Source organism: Urocitellus parryii, chromosome 4, assembly GCF_045843805.1.
Source record: "Urocitellus parryii isolate mUroPar1 chromosome 4, mUroPar1.hap1, whole genome shotgun sequence".
Classification (NCBI taxonomy): domain Eukaryota; kingdom Metazoa; phylum Chordata; class Mammalia; order Rodentia; family Sciuridae; genus Urocitellus; species Urocitellus parryii.
Window position 1 is genome coordinate 32,323,559 of NC_135534.1, and position 15,866 is coordinate 32,339,424.

The window sequence follows — 15,866 nt, forward strand, 5'->3', positions numbered from 1 at the left end:
ATAGATCTTTAAAAAATTAGTTCTTTAAATCAACTCTCAGTACAGGTAACACAAGATTATATAAGAGCATTCACCATACCTAACAATAGTTAATAGTTTAATGCAAAGCTCAAAAAATGTTACAAAAATGAGCTCTGTAGCCTATCTAAAAGGATCTCTGAACGAAGCGTGCTAATACAGTCCTTTTATCCCAGCGGCTCGGAAGGCTGAGGCAGGAGGATTGAAAGCTCAAAGCCAGTGAGACCCTGTCTCAAAAAAAAAAAAAAAAAAAAAAGAAGGAGGTGGGGATGGCTGGGGATATGGGGCTCAGTGGTACAGTGCCCCTGGATTCAATCCCTGGTACAAAAAAAAAAAAAAAAAAAAAGTTTACATTAAAAAAAAAACAACTCTCCATGTAGTTTCATTTAAATGGCATTAGTGAATCTATTGTAAATGGTTCTAGTTTGATGTGTTTAATTTTATTTTTTTTTCCTTATAAAAAGATCCAATCTTTGGCATAAAGGTTGATACATTTCCACAGTTTGGCATTATGTATTGAGAATTACAAAAACGATCATGCCCTTTAACCTAGTAAGTCTGCTTTTGGCAATATATCCTAGGGAAAAAAATTGTTAATGCATGAGATCGCAGCCCTAGCTATAATAGTGATATGTATAAAAGCAGCCTAAATAAGTAACAATAGCAATAGGGACAAGTAAATATGGATTATTTTGCAACCATTAAAAATTGTAATTATGGAAACTATGTGGTAACTTGGAAAATATCTTTGGGATAACATCACTTGAAGTAACCAGGGTACATATGGATACATGCATCATGATTCAACTATTTTAAACTGTATTTTTAAGATCAGACAAAATGGAGAACACATGGAAAAATAAAAATGATTAGGTATACTATGGAGGTTTTCTTTTTAAAATTCCCTCTACTGTTGTACTATTTATGTTATAAATAAAAATCAAGGTGGAGCAGTGGAAAATCCAACTTTGTTTTAGCTGAATTAGGGATAAGGCTGGATATCGTGGTACATCTCTATAATCCTAGTGACTTGAGAGGCTGAGGCAAGAGCATCACAAGTTTGAGATCAGCTTTGGCAATTCAGTAAGAACTTGTCTCAAAAATAAAGTCAAGTATGGTGGTACATGCCTGTGGTCTAAGACAGGAGAATTTCAAGTTCAAGACCAACCTCATAAATCAAGTGAGGCCCTAAATCAATTTAGTAAAAGATCTCTTAAAAAAATTTTTTTTAAAGGTTAGGAATCAGTTTGCCCAGTGGCAGTGTTATAGCCAATGAAGCTTATTCAAGGCATAATTATTGCTAATCGAAAACTTCTTTCCCAATATCCTACCATGGCAACTTGAAATATAGATAACACTGGTAATGTTTTAAAAGGAGGTGGGGTGGGCTGGGAGTGTAACTAAATGGTAAAGCCCCACTAGGTTCAATCCCCAGTATCCTAAAATAAATAAACAAATAATAAAAGGTTAAGAAGATTCCTCCCTCTTACGACAGGTGAAATTGGGAGTTAGAGTACCCTCAGAGGTGGGTGATAAAAAGTCACACCACCCCCCATCTTCATCATTGCAGTTCACATTATTGAGCTTCTACCATTTTTCAGGCCTTGAATTAAAAGCTTTTTCAGGCAATTTAGATATCACAGGATGGCCAGCAACCCGACAGAGCAGGTTCCTGCTCAGGAGGTGTGAACCACCTGGGAAAATAAAAAGTCTAAAATAATCAGTAAGAAATAAGACAAAGTCAAAGATTAGATTTTAATAGCAGAGCACTTGATGGGTCTTCCAGTCCTGATAGGAACTGAAACTGAAAAACTGGAAAACGCCCCAATTCTTTATTTAAGGGGAAGTACTTCAAAGGCAGGGATAAGGTTTCAGTGGGAGGAGTCTTGTGTGGCAGGAGTCTTGCAGTAAACAGGTTGATTGGCCTTTGGCAAGCTACACTCATCTACATCCAAACAGCCAGGGTTACCCTTCTGGGGAGCTGTATTTGAATTTGAACCATGAGCTAGAACAGGGAACCTACATGAATTAGGTATTATCCTACCAGTGGGTTCTGCCTGGGAGTTCCCAAAACCTGACTTCCCTACTTAATGGCTCCAAACAGTTCACACACAGCTCATAGATGGCTTCCTGCATATATCTTTAGTGAAGTTTATGTGTTGTCTGAAACCACAGAATCATGTAGTCAACTATCTCTTCTTAAACGTCTTACAGGCATCTCAAACTAGCACTTTGGATCTTTCTCCCCAAACCTTCTCTACCCACGGTTTCCCCCATCTCAGTTACTGCTACCTCCATCCTTCCTGTTGCTCAAGCCCAACGCCTGGGAATCATACCTTAAATCTATCAGGACATCCTGCCAATTCAACTTTAAAATATGTTCAAATTTTGAGCCCTTTTTAACCATGTCCATTGCTAGCATCCTGGTCCAAATGACCTTGCCTTACTCAGATGACTAGTAATTGATTTCCTTGCTTCAATTCTTGCTCCTCCTTCAGCCTGTTCACAGCACGTGGAAAACATTGCAGGGGGGGGGGGTCCTTTTAAAACCTAAGTCAGGGCATGTTAGCATGTGCTTAACATGGGTTCCATCCCAGCACCAAATGAACAAAGAACAGCAACAAAACTAAATCAGATCAAGTATATTCCCTGCTCAAAATTCTCCAAGGACTTCCCATGATACTCAGAATAAAAGCCAAAGCCCTAACAATGGCCAACAATTCTCTATATCATTTGTGCCCCCCTTGACTTCTCTGAAGTACACTCTTCTCCCTTTCTGTCATTTCACCCAGCAACATTAGTACCTTTACTTTCCCATAAAAATGTCAGTCATTCTCCTGCTTCAGTACCTTTGCCCTAGGACCTAGCTGTTCTTCAATCTGGAATTGGCTCACTCGTAAGTCCACATGGCTTACTCTTTCATTTTTTTAAGTCTTTGTTCAATGTCACCTTTGAATAGTGCTACCTTGACCATTCTATAATTCTGAAGCATATCCTCATCCCTTCCAATACACCAGATCTTCCTTACTCAATTTTTCCCACAGCAATCATCTCCTAAGAAATACATTATTCATTAAACCTATCACATATTACTTTATCCTTTTGTTAAACTGCAAGCTCAATGAGGTTAGAGGTTTTTTTTTTTTTTTTTTTTTTTTTTTTTTGGTGCCTGATGAAGAAATTTAACTACATTGTTGCCATTTTATAGAGCTAGGAATATTCCAGAAGGCATATTTCATAGCCATTATCCTATACTACTGTAACAACTCCAGCCAAGACCCTGGGGAGAAAAAGCAAATCTACAGCATATAAAATAAATATAAGCTCAATATGATAAGGAATATGGTTACTGGGTTTTTTGTTTGTTTGTTTGTTTGGTAGAGGGGGCAGTTATTAAACCCAGGGACATTTAACCACTGAGCCACATCCCCAGCTCTTTTTAGTTTTTGAGACAGGACCTCACTATATTGCTGAGGCTGTCTGCATTGTGGGGGGTAGAAGAGTTGGAACAAGTTTATATTACCATAAAAACCTGATAATCACATAGATGTCACAAGTCAGTGCTGAGCTTTATCCTGAAGTGAGAGGAAAGTGAACATATAGTTCTGATGGTCTGAGGGTGAGATAAGGTGCAAAGGGAAGGGAGAAAGGCTTCAGAACATTCAAGAGCGAGGAATCTCTCCAAGTCACAGCTTGATCCCAAACATTCATGGATATTTTCTATTCCATTCAATGACACCTCCATATTTGTTATTAAATTCAGGTTTCTTTTTTTTTTTTTTTTTTAATGTGGTGCTGAGGATCGCACCCAGGGCCTTACACATGCCAGGCAAGTGCTCTACCACTAAGCCACAACTCCAGCCCCTTAAATTCAGGTATTTTAAGTGATATTCTCACTTACCATTTAGAAACATTTAGGGATCCAGAAGATATGTTCTATTTCTCTGTCCCTTTTCTGTCACATCACTCCATACTTCCAGGGATATGACCCATAAGTGGCCAGCCAACTCTTGCCTGAGAACCGTGATGCTAGGTCATCAGAGCCGAGATCCCCAAGGAGTTGGTGAATGAAGGTGCTCTTTTTACATTCCCATACGGTTGAAGCAGGGATATTCTTGGAGGGGAAAGAGAAGCAGAGCATGCTAGTTTGGATATGGAAGGGAGAGACACTGTTGAGTGAGAGATGACACAGCCTTCCAGGCCAGTCCCGGGGGCCCACTTCAGACTCCCAGGGGGAATAATCTGGGTTTTTGTTTGTTTGTGTACCAGGGATTAAACCCAGGAGTGCTTAACCATCATACCACATCCCCAGACCTTTTCAATTGTTTTAAAAAAAATTTTGGTTGTCAATGGACTTTTATTTATTTACATGTGGTGCTGAGAAGCGAACCCAGTGCCTCATACAGGATAGACAGGCGCTGTACCACTGAGCCACCACCCCAGCCCGGACCTTTTTAATTTTTTAAATTTTGAGACAGGATCTAAGTTGCTTAGGGCCTTGCTAAATTGTTGAGTCTGGCCTCAAACCTGCCATCCTTCTGCTTCAGCTTCCCGAGTCTCCCGTGTTTCAGGCAGATGTGTCACTACACCTAGCTACCAGGAAGAGAAATCTGGAATAAAAAATAAATCAAATAAAACAACTGCTGCCCCTTTTGAAACCCAGCAGGAAACTGGAAGCAGAGTTTAGCTTGTTTTCCTGAAGAGCAGCCCTTCCATGGAAATGAGGCAGGAAGGGTGGGTACTGGGGCGCAGGGAGGGGCTGAGGAAGGCAGCTCATAGATTCCAAAGCCAGGGCACCGGCATTTCCAGGGGATAGAGGTGAGGGTGGGAGTTGAAGTTCCAGTAATTTTTCTGTTGTGCCCTAAACCAGAGACCCATAGTTTTCCAATGCAGTGGGGGGTAGGGGGGTGAGGGAGCTGGGCATGGTAAGGCCTAGAGCTAGAGCTGTTCATAACTGCTGCTCACTCACTGTGGTGACCTGGGACAAGTGGCTTAATCTCTCTAAACCTGCTTTCTTATTTGTAAAACGGTGAGAAATGGTACAAAACTATAATCATAGAGACTTAAAGGAACCATTTATGAGTGCCCCTGGCTTGATACAATAAAATCATACATAATAATAGCATTTCTTTTTCAAGCTGTGGTTCTTAAAGCAGGTAGAACTTCTCCAGAGGCATTCTGGTTTCTTTAGGAGCATTTTAAATGCCACAATGATTGGAAATGCTACTGAGATTTAATGGGCAGAGGTCCCAGATGCTATCTACATAAAAAAATCATCCTATGTCCCTTTCAGCATTTACTGTGTGTGTGAGTGTGTGTGTGTGTGTGTGTGTGTGTGTACTGAGGATCAAACTCAGGGGCACTTTACCACTGAGATATGTCAGTCATCAGACCCTTTTATTTTTTCTTTTGAGAGAGGGTCTTGCAGAGTTTTCCAAACTGGGCTTGAATTTGCCACTTTCTACCTCATCCTCCTGAATAACAGAAATTATAGACATGTGCTCCCACGCCTTACAACTTTTGATATTTGACACATAGTTCAGTAGTAAAGCAACCCTGAATTCAATCTTCAGTACTGAAAGCTGGGGGGGGGGGGGGAATCATAGAACTAACGTAAAATGAAAAACTATAAAACTTATAGAAGAAAATGTTGCCATTTTCTAGGTTACCTTTGTATGGTGATAAGATTTTTAGACACCAGACCAAAACACAATCCATGGAAGAAAAAAATAATTAAGCTGGATTTTTTTCCCCCAATGGGGATTGAACTAGGGCCTCACACGTGCTAGCAAGCAGTCTACGATGAGCTACATCCCCAGCCCCGCATTTTTAAATTTTATTTTGAGCCAGAGTCTCTCTAAGTTGCCCAGATTGGGCTGAACTTTGCAATCCTCTTGCCTCAGCCTTCCAATTAGCTAGGATTACAGGTGTGCACCACCTAGCAGTTAAGATGTATTTTAATAAATTAAAAACTTCTGCTCAGCAATGGACACTGTTAAAGACTGAAAAGGCAAGTCACAGATTGGGAGCAAATATTTGCAGAACACATCTGAAGAAGGACTCATCCAAAATACACAAAGAACTTTTAAAAACTTAACAATAAGAAAATAATCCAAGTTTATTTTTAAATTTGCCAGAGTATTGAACAGATAATTTACCAGAGAAGATTTTTAAAATGAAGAATAAACACCTGAAAAAAATGTTCAACATCATTAGTCATTAAGGAAGTACAACTAAAAACTGTGATGAAATGCAGCTGTACAAACATACACACACACACACACATACACACACACACACACACACACACATACACACACAAAAAAAAAAAACCTGATAAACTGGAACTCTTTTTTTTTTTTTGGTAACTGGGATTGAACCCAGGGGTGCTTAACCACTGAGCCATATCCCCAGCCATTTTTATGAGTATTGCTGGGGGAACATAAAATTATACAGCCATATTGGAAATCATTTTGACACTTTCTTAGAAATGAAAATATTGTGGGGGCCACCACTACTGCATCCTTTAGGTCTCATAAGAATGATACTATTTTTTTATTGCCTCCAGAATATATAATATATTGTTAATTTACTGTCTGAGTCCGGTGGGGGAATGTAGGGAAGAAAGAGTAGTTTTAGAGGCATAGCCTTCCTCACTGTGATTGCTCTTATTTTTAGACCACGGATACCAAATAAGGGTGTATGGAAGAGGATTCTGCCAGGTGTGGTAGCGCATGCCTATAATCCCAGTGACTCAGGAGGCTGAGTTAGGAGGATCAGAAGTTCCAGGCAAGCCTCAGCAACTTAGTGAGGCCTTCAGCAATTTAGTGAAACATTGTCTCAAAATAAAAAAATTAAAAAAAGGACTGGGGATGTAGCTCAGTGGTAACACACCCCTGGGTTCAGTCCCCAGCAACAACAACAACAACAAAAAGAGTATTTACCAAATCAACACCACGGAGGAGTGAAAGAAGCAGAATTAGGCAGAGGGAAAAGTTGATCTGACATAATCACAATTACTCAAGAGCTCTGTAGTAGGGATGGTCTTTTAGAGTTACCCCAAGTTGCAGCAAGGGAACAATCCTAGCATTGACCCTTGCATCCACTGGATGTGAACTGGCTGAACTTGGAACTATGTGTGAGGTATCTCTCTTCAGCCAAGGGCCGTTTCTAGACAGGGACTCAGCAACGGCTGTCATCTGCCAACACTCTTAGCAGCTGAGGAAATAAGTACTTCAGTTCTAAAGGAGGAGAATCTGAACACTACTTAAGTGAGAGGTTTGTTTCTGTCTCCCAACGGTCCAAAAGTAGAAAGAGGAATGGTGGTTGCCAGGGGCTGGGGGTGGCGGGCAGTTGTTTAGTGGTGTAGGGTTTCAAGTGTCTGTTTTATAAGATGAAAAGCGTTCTAAAGACGGTTGGTGGTGACGGTTTCACAACCATATGAATGTACTTAATACCACTGAACTTTTGTTAAAAATGGACAACATAGGCCTGGGGGGAGAGCTCAGTGGTAGAACATGTGCTTAGCGTGTGCAAGCTCTGGGTTCAATTTCTAGCACCAAACACACACACACAAAATGGTTAAGATTGTCAGATTTATATTATGTGTATTTTCCCAAGATTAAAAGAAAATTGGAAGCCAGGCATGGTAGTGCACACTTAAAATTTATAATCCTCCAGACTCAGCCTCCCCGGTCGCTGGGATTACAAGTATGCTCCACCATCAGGGTTGATTCTGCCCTTCTTACAGGCTCTGAAGCAATTGAGGCTAGTGCTACCAATCCATGAAGCATAGTTAGAACAGCAAGATGCAAGGGTATTGTTTTTGTCTGAACAGTCCAAGTTGTGTTGCTATCAAATATGACTTCTGCTCAAGAGAAGTGGGAAAGAGAAGAAATCAACAAGAAACTTCCTTTTAAGCAAATGACTTGGAAGTTGCACAAATCACCCTGGTTCCCATTTCATTAGTGAGAATTTAGTCATAAGGCCACACCAAGCTATAAATCTATTACTGTGGACACAGGGGAAATAGATTTTGGAGGGTAACTAACAATCTTCCTTATATCTTGTTTTAAGTCTCAATTTCTTCATCTATTATATCAGGACATTTATTTATTTATTTTTTACCAAAGTTTGAACCCAAAGTTGCTTTACCACTGCGCCACATCCCCAGACCTTTTTACATTCTATTTTGAGACAGGGTCTCGCTACATTGCTTAGGTCCTCTCTAAATTGCTGAGGCTTGTTTCAAACTTGAGATCCTCCTGCCTCAGCCTCCTGAGCCACTGGGATTACAGGTGTGCACTGCCCAGCCAAATCAGAACCATTACAGCTCTAACATTAAGGGCTTTGTGACACAAAATGTCCTCAATTGTGTAAACCTGGGTTCTGTGCTTACTTACGGCTGCTTTCTTGTTGTGTGAGAGAAAAAAAAAATTTATGTAGAGACATGGAAGTTTTGTTGTGTTTGTTTTGGTGCTGGGGATTGGACCCAGGGCCTCCTGCATGCTAACTAAGCACAAGTTGTACCTCTGAGCTATATTCCCGGTCCCAGGGAGATTTTTTTTGCATTTTGTTTATTACTTTTTTTGTTTTGTTTTGTTTTTGTACTGGGGAATGAACCTAGGGATGCTTTTCCATTGAGCTACATACCCAGCCCTATTTATTTTTTATTTTGAAACCTTATTTATTTATTTTTTTGAGATGAGGTTTTATTAAGTTGCTTAGTGCCGCACTAAGTTGCCGAGGCAGGCCTCAAACTTGCAGTCCTCTTGTCTTGGCCTCTGGAATTACAGGTATGCACCACCATGCCTGGCCATTACTTTCTTTCTTATAGTGGAAGTGAAATACTCTGGAAAACACAATTTCAGGTATGAAGATGAAAAATTGAAGAAACCAGGAGAGGTCTGAAATGTTCTGCAGGGGGAAAAGGAGAGATTTCAGAGTGTGGATCCTAGGGGCTGGAAGGCTGATTATAAGCAGGCAGGTCTCAGAAGGCTGCCTAATAAAAGGGTTGAAATGAAGAAGGAGTAGCTGGTATCGGGGGATGAACTTGAAGGAGAATAGAATGGTTTGATGGCAATTTTTATTAAATTTTACTTTCTGTTAGATGATGAAACCCTCCCATCCATCTTCTCTATGAAATCTTCCCCTGGACCTTGTAGAATGGATTTTCTTTTGAGAAATAAAGAGGTGCACTGTGTCCTACCCTGCAAAGAGCACAAAGCAAGAAAAAGGCCATCACTGGGTTATAAAATATATGAAATGCTCTTGTTTCTCTTCAACACTTGCTTTCAAAGTAAAAGAGAAAACAACACACACATGACAAAAAACAGGCAAGTTGCCCTGCTCTGCCCAAGGCTTCCTGGGTGTCTGCTGGCAATGTTCCAGGACCTCAGGGACAGTCACATGCTGGTTTTTAAGTTTCCTTCCAACTCTGTGCTTCCATGACTCAAAATCATATTAAACAGGGCTTAAGTAAAGAAGAATCAAATATAATTTGTCAGTTTGGTGGTTCCACAAAGGCAGCCCTAGGCAGTCTGAATAGAGACAATGTAATTGATATAATTAAAAATAAATTAATTTAAAAAAAAACAGAGCTAAGATCTGTGAGGAATTAAAGGCAAAGTGACTTCTTCTTGGCTTGGAAATGTATGTAATTCCATTAATTCTTCACTTTGTGCCTTGAGTTATAATTTTTTAAAAAATTTGTTTTTAAAACAGACATCTTAGCCAGGTCTCAGCAAAAGTGAGGCGCTAAGCAACTCAGTGAGACCCTGTCTCTAAATAAAATAAAAAATGGGGCTGGGGATGTGGCTCAGTGATTGAGTGCTCCTGAGTTCAATCCCTGATACCCCCTGCTAAAAAAAAAAAAAAAAAAAAGACATATTTTTATGTATTTGTTTTTGCTCTTACTTTACAAGAGAAAGCTTCTTGGGACACAATTATTGTATGTAGGGAATAGATAACAAAAACACATGGTACAAAATTTAAAAGGAAGGAATAAGAGGCTACACGGTGAGATGTCTCTCTCTCTCCATTGCTTGCCTGCAGCCCACAAACCCCTAGAGGTAGGCATCCCTTTCTTGTGTGTCCTTGAAGAGATATTCTCTGGATATGAGTTAAGTTGGCTATCTAAGACTCTCTCTGTGAAGGCAGGAGGATGGCAAATGTGAGTCCAGCCACAGTGATGTAGGAGAGAGACCTTTAGCAACTGAGAGAGAGTGTGGGGGAGGGGAGTAAAAAGGACTGAGGATGTGCCTTACCAGTAGAGTGCCTCTGGTTTCAAAGCCCATACAGGAAGAAAAAAAATGATGGGAAACAATAAATACCACATACACTCACGTTTCAAAGAGAGTGGCTATCTCTCAAACATGACTTACGATGGCAAGAATCCCAAACTGGCTTTGAAAACCTTAGCCTATCAACTTGACATTGAAGTGGCTGGAAGTGGGGGATTTTCTGAAGGTAAGGTATTTTTCCTTACTTTAGACCCTGAAAAAGTCTTCAAAAACACTTCCTCTAGGCCTGGGCTGAAAAGCATCCTCCAAGGTTTGAGGGACACTGCGGAATCTAAGGTAATAAGTTCTGGGTTGAGATCTGAAGAGATAGAGAATGCAAAGGTCCAAGCTTCTATGAGGATGCTTTTCCATGAGCAAAAGCCAACCTGAAACGAACTTTAAGAGGACATGTTGAAGTCATACACAGTGACAGTGCTGGTAATTGCAGCAACACAGGAGGCTGAGGCAGGAGGATTTCAAGTCCAAGTCCAGCATCAGCAATTTAGCGAGGCCCTAAGCAATTTAGACAGACCCAGTTTCAAAATAAAAAAATAAAAGTAAAAGGGGTTGGGATATGGCTCAGTAAAGCACCTCTGGGTTCAATCCCCAGTACAAAAAATAAAGCAAAACAAAAAAAAAAAAATTTCCAATTTAGGCTGCCTGGAGGGACATGAGACCACAATAGAATGATTTTGTGATAAACTACTAGACACCCAAATTAAGGGTGTAAGTGGTCTGCCAGAGAAAAGCATCACCTACATCACAGGAATTGCAATTGGAGCTTCCTAGTTGGGGGATATCTGAGAAAAAGAACCAGAGTTTGTACTCTTAGAATGCTGGGTGTGAATAGGGAGGCTGAGGCAAGAGGATCACAAGTTTGAGGCTAGCCCTAGCAACTTAGCCAGGCCCTAAACAACTTAGCCAGATCCTGTCTCAAAATAAAACATTAAAAGGGGTGGGGATGTGGCTCAGGGGTAGAGCATGCCCAGGTTTAGTTGCCAGTACCAAAAAAAAAAAAAAAAAAAAAAAAAAATCCCTGAAGTCTCGCCAATGACCTGTACGGACGAGATGAGCTGGGTTCAAAGAAGCTGGCTGCAACCTTAAGCTAAGAAAATGGCAAAGAAATCACACAACACTCGGACATGAGTTTCTCAGATGGAGGGTGGGACTGCTGTGCCACTTCAAAGGTCCTCTTCCAAGCTGGAAGGCAAGAGAGCGTGCCCCCAGAATCTCTTTATTTTTATAAGGGGGACACACAAAGGAGCTCGATGGAATGTTCTTCACCAAATAAGGCAGGGGATAAGGTTTCAACTTCTTTGCCAAGCACCGTCCAGTGCGTGACGGGGGATGCCAGACCAGCCACCCCCCTTACTCAAGGCTGAGAGAGGATGGCCCCCCACACCGGGGAATCAATCAAAACTTTTCCTTTACGTCTCCCTCTTTTTTTCAATCCTGGAAGAGCCAAAATGGTTAGGGCAGCAGAGGAGCCACAATAGAAGACCAAGGAGAGAGAAATCAGCAGCCTCCCAACCTGCCCCTTCCTCCTGCTCAAAGCACAGCAGAGCTGGAAGAAGGGAATAATATCTAACTTACATAGGGGTCTGGAGTTTCAGTCATTTACAGGACTGGCCAATGTGACAACAGAAATGAAACTTATTGGTAACAAAAGTGTCCCCAGGATTTTTCATTATCTAAATGACAAAACAGTTATAGGACACCTACACAAAATTTCCTGGAAGTTTAAAAAAATAACAATTGGGGGTGGCTTCTGGGGATTGAACACAGGGATGCTTTACTACTAAGCCACATCCTCAACCCTTTTTTTAAGACAAAAAAAAAAAACATATTTTTTTTTTAAATTTTGAGACAGGGTCTCACTAAGTCGTTTAGGGCCTCCATAAATTGCTAACGCAGCCATCAAACTTATGATCTTCCTGCCTCAGCCTCCCAAATTTCTGGGATGAGAGACATGCACCACTGTGCCCCACAGACTTTTATTTTTTTATTATATTTTAACTGGGTGGTTCTTGCACATGGGATATGAAGGGAAAGGGAGGAACGAGAGACAGGTAAGCAAGAAATGAAATACAGAGACCAAGACCCGAGAGTTTATTTGTCAGAGCTGACAAATAAAGGCACATCTCTCCATAGAGAGGGGCAAAACAGGCTTGGGTTCCAGGACTTTTATGGGGAAGGCTCAGAAATCAGAGCTGAGCAGGTCCTAATGCAGACGGTTAGGGGTTGGTTTGGTATGAGGGAGTGGTAAGCCTTTCTCAGAAACATCCTTGGGTGGGAAAGCAAAACTTTTTCCTTAAAATGGTGGCCATCACTTAAGATGGCCTTTCAGGTGCTAAGCAAGGACCTTGCAAGGAAAAAAAAAAATATATATATATATATATATGCAAATTTACTGCATTCTTTTAAACAGCTGCATAGTGGACCATTTTAAGAATGTACAATGACTCTTTGGATTTAAGTCTTGATCTGGAAGCACTAATCTATAAAAAGGTATAAAATATTTTAATGCTTCCACTGTACTTACACATTTTATAAGAATTTCATGCAAAAGATATTTTCATTTTAGAGGAATTTTATATTTTAAAAAAGACCCTCATTGCTAAATTTCAAACCAATCCACATCACATTTAATTATCCACTAGATGATTGTCATTATGATCAAGTTAAATCCATTCAGGAACTCTGGCTGTGCCACATAAAAATATTTTTCACCTGTTCCAAATGGTAATCTTTTAATACCAAAGAGGGTGGATATAGATCAGCTATTTTAAAATTCATTTTATGCGCTGGGCATGATGGTACATGCCTATAAGCTCAGCTACTCAAAAGGCTGAGGCAGGAAGATTGCAAGTTGGAGGCCATCCCAGCAATTTAGCAAGACTCTGTCTCAAAATAAAAAATAAAAAGGGCTGGGAATGTAGTCCAGGGATAAAATGCCCCTAGGTTTGATTCCCACTCCCGAAAAAAAAAATCACTTTTTGTCTGTTCAAAAACATTTTGGTGCTTGTTAGGTGTCAGAAACTGTTCTAAGTATCCTTATAACAACCTAGGATAAGTACTGCCATTATGTCTAATTTACAAATGAGGAAACTGAGACCTAGAGAAGTTATTGTGGCCAAGGTCACATAGCTACCAACTGACAGAGCAAGAATTTGAATACAGATAATCTGGCTCCAGAGTCCATGATCATAGTCACTATACCATGCTGCCCCCTGTGACTGAGTATAGTCTATGTATCACCACAAGGGTGAAGACCTATGGTGTGTTTTCTTTTTCCCATATTTTTATTGGTGTATTATAGTTGTACATAATACTGGGATTGTTACATATCTGTACATGTATATAATTTAACAATGTAATTTGATCCATATTGTTCCCTGCATTTCTCTCGCCCTGTCCCTTTTCTCTCCTGATCTCCCTTCAATTTTCATAAGATCCTCCATATATCCTTTTTTCCCCCTTTTTCCTCTCTTGTTTCCATGTATGAGAAAAAAACACGTGACCGTTGACTTTCTGAGTTTTGCTTATTTTGCTTAACATAATTCTCTCAAGTTTCATCCATTTTCCTACAAATGGCATGATTTCATTCTTTATGGCTGGATAAGACTCCAATGTGTATATCACATTTTCTTAATCTACTTATTCATTCATGGATACCTAGGCTGATTCCATAATTTAGTTACTGTAAGTTGTGCAGATGTAAATATGGGTATGCATGTATCATTACAGTATGATGATTTTATTTCTTTAGGATAATTTTGAGGAGTGGTAGAGTTGAGGTATATAGTGGTTTCATTCCTAGTCTTTTGAGGAACCTCTATAATTGATTTCCATAGTAATTGTATTAATGTACAATCCCACCAACAATGTAGAAGTGTTCCTTTTTCCTCCACATCCTCTTTAGCATTTATTTTATTATTGTGTGTATTCTTGATGGCTACCATTCTAACTGGGGTGAGAAGAAATCTCAGTGTAGAGGCCTTTTTGTTTGTTTGTTTGTTTGTTTGTTTGTTTTTGGCATCGGGGATTGAACTCAGGGGCACTCGACCACTGAGTCACATCCCAGCCCTATTTTGTATTTTATTTAGAGACGGGGTCTCACTGAGTTGCTTAGTGCCTCGCCTTTGCTGAGGCTGGCTTTGGACTCTGGATCCTCCTGTCTCAGCTCCCGAGCCACTGCCATTACAGGTGTGTGCCACTATTCCCAACTCAGTGTGGTTTTGATTTGCATTTCCCTGTTAAAGATGTTGAACACTTTTTATATTTGTTGGCCATTTGGATTTCTTCTTTTGAGAAGTGGCTGTTTAGTTCATTTGCCCATTTATTAATTGGGTTATACTTTGGGTGAGCTCTTTATATATTTGAGTTTTGTAGGTTCTGGATATTAATCCTCTATCAGAAGAGTGGCTGGCAAAGATTTTTCTTCCCATTCTGTAGGTTCTGTCTTCATATTCTTAATTGTTTTCCTTTGCTGTGCAGAAACTTTTTAAATTGATGCCATCCCTTTAATTAAGTCTCAGTATTATTTCTTAAGCTTTAGGAGTTCTATTTAGTAAGTTGTTGCCTGCATCTATGTGTTAGAGTATTAATCCTGTATTTTCTTATTAGAGTTGCAAAGTTTCTAGTCTAATTCTTAGATTTTTGATCCATTTCAAGTTGACTTGTGCAAGGTCGAAGATAGGGATCCAGTCTCATTCTTCTACATACAGATAACTGGTTTTCCCAGAACCATTTGTTAAAAAGGCTATACTGTCTCCACTGCATATTTTTGGAGACTTTGCCAAGGATCAGATGACTGTATCTGTGTAAATTTGTCTTTGTGTCTTCTATTTATTCCATTGTGTCTGTTTTTATGCCAGTATCATGTATTTTTCTTTTTTGGGGTTGGGGGTACCAAGAGTTGAACTCAGGGGCACTCTACCACTGAGTTACATCCCCAGCCCTAATTTTTGTATTTATTTAGAGACATAATCTCACCAAATTGCTTTTCACCTTACTTTTGCTGAGGCTGGCTTTGAACTTGTGATCCTCCTGCCTCAGCCTCCCAAGCTGCTAGGATTACAGGTGTGTGCCACATTGCCTCGCCATATAGTTTTGTTACTGTAGCTCTGTAGTATAATGTGAAGTCAGTTATTGTGATGCCTCCAGCATTGCTTTTTTTTTTTTTTGCTTTGATTTGTTTTAGCTATTCTAAGTCTTTTATTCTTTCTAATGAATTTTAGGGTGATTTTTTTTTAGTACTTTGAAGAATGTCATTGGTATTTTGATAGGGACTGCATTGAATCTGTATACTGTGTTCACGAACATGGGAGGGATTTCCATCTTCTAGTGTCTTCTTCAATTTCTTTCTTTTGTGTTTTATAATGTTCATTATAAAGCCTTTTCACCTTGGTTAGATTTATTCCTAGGTTTTTCCATGGTCGTCATTGTTGTTGTTAGGCTACTGTGAATAGGATTGTTTTAATGATTTCTTTCTTTCTCAGTAGGCTCATTACGGGTGTCTAGGAAAGCTATTGATTTGTGTATGTTGGTCTTGTATCTTACCACTTC

The 15,866-nt window shown here is 39.9% G+C and overlaps 1 non-coding gene across 1 annotated transcript; it reads left to right on the forward strand.

Moving 5' to 3' along the window:
- Window positions 1–1,259: 1,259 nt before the first annotated feature.
- Window positions 1,260–1,393, forward strand: LOC113194223 (U4 spliceosomal RNA). Its single transcript, XR_003302254.1, has one exon. It is a non-coding gene; the product is annotated as a U4 spliceosomal RNA (small nuclear RNA).
- Window positions 1,394–15,866: the final 14,473 nt, after the last annotated feature.